The 3,049-nt window shown below is 40.2% G+C and overlaps 1 pseudogene; it reads right to left on the bottom strand.

Annotated features, from left to right (window-relative positions):
• Positions 1-1,939: 1,939 nt before the first annotated feature.
• On the bottom strand, positions 1,940-2,421 carry LOC127673952 (60S ribosomal protein L21-like; annotated as a pseudogene).
• Positions 2,422-3,049: the final 628 nt, after the last annotated feature.

The raw sequence follows: 3,049 nt of genomic DNA, 5'->3' as shown, positions 1-3,049 counted from the left end.
AGGGTTTGCAGCGCCATAGGAGGAACAACAGGGACAATGATATGAGCCTACCCAGTACTCCCAGAGCTCCCAGGGACAAAACCATCAACCAGAGAGTACAAGTGGAGGGACCCATGGCTCCAGGTGCATAGGCAGCAGAGAATGGCTTTGTTGGACATCAAAGGGAGGAGAGGCCCCTGGTCCTGGGAAGGCTCGATGCAGCAGTGTAGAGGAATACTAGGACAGAGAAGCAGGATTGGGTTGATTGGAGAACAGGGGAAGGGGAGATGGCTTATGGAATTTTTAGGGAAGGGGGCAGTGTGGAATCAGGAAAGGGAAATCATTTGAAATGTAAATAAAGACTATATCTAAGAAGAAAAGGAAAAAAAAGATGAAACCCCAAAATGAAACATACAGAAAAATGTTAAAAATTACAATGAGACAACTTCCACACGTTTCATTTCCTTGACGGTACTGCTCCTAGACGTGTTTTAATGAGGCTACACTACTGCTTGCTTCGAAGGCTCAAGGCTTCAGGTAATTCCAGGGCAATCTAGTGGCCAAAGAAGAAAAGTCTTATTAAAACATGGCGGCCGGACCAAGACCCAAGGGAAGGGTTGTCCTACCAAGGTGGCACTCTCCCAGGTTCTTCTCAGAGGGCAATGCAGGCTCCTGACCACGGCGTTATTAAATAGGCCCCTTATCCATGGTTCTTCTAACATGATTTAAAACCAACAGGTTAATAGACTCATTAATAGCATCAATGTTTTAAAAAAGAAACGAAGCAATTATCCAGTGTGTATTTTTTTTTTATTTCTCTGTGGACATTTTTATTAATTTTTGCCTTACATGCTCAGGATGCATATCACCACATGCACAGAATCTTAAGGTTTGTCAAAGGTTCCTTGTTATAAATTCCTCCGGTGCCTTTTGCCTTAATATCTGTCATACCAGCTTGGTCCCTTTCATCTGCTTGGTGACTTTTGCTCCACTTCTTTCACCCTTCTGCTTTATTATACACAGTAAATGCTACATGGTGATGAACGTTAGTTCGCAATCTACTCTGATAGTCTGATCTTTTAAACCTTTAGTGAGTTTGTGTTCATTTGCATTTCTAGTCCATTTATAATTATTTGCATTTGGGTTTGTTTATATCAATTCTCTTCAGGGTCTTGATTTGCTTAGTGGCTTTGTTTTGATTTTTCTCTGTCTCATTTCTTGTGATATTGGGATTAACTATGTAGCCTCACTTTTAAGACATAATGGAAAATTTACTTAAATTATAGCATTTGTTAAAGAACATGGTATTTATATACTTAGGAATATTAATTTGTACTTTCTTCCTCTCCTTTTTGTTTTTATAATCTTCCCTTCATTCTGCTTTTAATGTCCTTCTGTCTTCTCTTTAATTTTTGGTTTTCAGGACAAGGCCACAGTGTAGCCCAGGCTTGCCCACGACTCACTAGATGCCTTCCTCCACATGCTACATGCTGGCCTTACACCGTTATGATATCAAGTGCCACTTTTTTGTGTCAATGCTTTTCTTGAAAAGTGTTTCCTTTCTTCCAGTTTGTCCATGGGCCACATGACAGCAAGCATTCCTCCCCCAAACATTTGGATGTCAGTGCGACTATCTAGGTCTTTTTCTGATGATGAATAAGTTTTTCTTTCTTTCTTCCTTTCTTTCTTTCTTTCTTTCTTTCTTTCTTTCTTTCTTTCTTTCTTTCTTTCTTTCTTTCTTTCTTTCTTTCTCTCTTTGTTTCTTTCTTTGTTTCTTAATTTCTTTCTTTGTTTCTTTTCTTTCCTTTTCTTTTCCTTTCCTTTCCTTTCCTTTCCTTTCCTTTCCTTTCCTTTCCTTTCCTTTCCTTTCCTTTCCTTTCCTTTCCTTTCCTTTCCTTTCCTTTCTTTTCTTCTTTTCTTTTCACTTTGCAGTCCAGGTCCTTTATTTCTGTTTTGTACGTTAGGCCATGAATTCATATGGAATGGGCTCCAGCACCTCAGGCTCTTTTCCTTTAGTCCTCACAATGTGGGCTTCTCTGGGTGGCGCAGGCTGGCACTTCAGATGAACCCAGACGCCCTTCTCTTGGCCTCCTTTTTCTTCTGATCGTTCTCCTTCACCTGCTCCAGGAAGCTCTCTCTGCTCTTCCAGTGCGTGTTGTTCTCAATCCGCACACGAAACCTCTTGGCCAGAATCTTGCCCTTAAGCTGCTTGTTTACAATGATGCCCACGACACGCTGGGTGACATTGTAGACTCTTCCGGTTTTGCCGTGGTAACACTTATGGGACATTCTGTTTTTAACAGTGCCCATTCCCTTGATGTCTACAATATCACCCTTCTTGTAGATTCGCATGTATGTGGCCAAAGGAACAACTCCATGTTTCCTAAAAGGCCTAGAGAACATGTACTGGGTGCTTCTCCTCTTTTCCTTTGTGTTTATCATTTTGACGAGTTACTGGAAGATGGCTGCTGATAAATAAGTTTCTAAGAGATGGAAGACTATTCAACTATTCAGGTAGCATTGCAACACTATACTCATTAAGGTTGCTTGCTGGCATTATTTCTTAGTAGTTTTTTTTGTTTTTTTTGTTTTTTTTTTTTTTTTTAGCAATCTACTTCACACTGTGTCATTTGGGGGAAAGCTTTTTGTTTTCTCTGACTGATTGGTCCATTTCATGTAAATTGTTGAATTGTTTATAATATCCCATCACCTAAACGACTGTAGGCTATACAGCAATACTTGGACATTTCCAATACTCACAGCTTCTCCTCTCTTTCTTGACTGAGCAGTTTGGCTAAGATTGTGTGAATTCTCTTTGTCTTTTTAAGGAACCAAAATGCACGTTTAATTCATTTTCTCACAGTTAGATTTTATTTTCTTGATTTGGGTCTATACTGTATAGGGATGCATGTGTGTGTGTGTGTGTGTGTGTGTGTGTGTGTGTGTGTGTGAGTAAACTGGGAAGAGTGAATCTCAACTGGGAAAATGCTTGCATCGTGTTGTCCTGTAGGCAAGTCAGTCAGGACACTTTCTTGATTAATGATTGGTATGGGGGGGCCCAGTTCACTAT

The sequence above is a fragment of the Apodemus sylvaticus genome, chromosome 23 (assembly GCF_947179515.1).
Source record: "Apodemus sylvaticus chromosome 23, mApoSyl1.1, whole genome shotgun sequence".
In the NCBI taxonomy this organism is placed as follows: domain Eukaryota; kingdom Metazoa; phylum Chordata; class Mammalia; order Rodentia; family Muridae; genus Apodemus; species Apodemus sylvaticus.
Note: the sequence above shows the minus strand (reverse complement) of the source record. Positions and strands in the feature narration are given on the sequence as shown.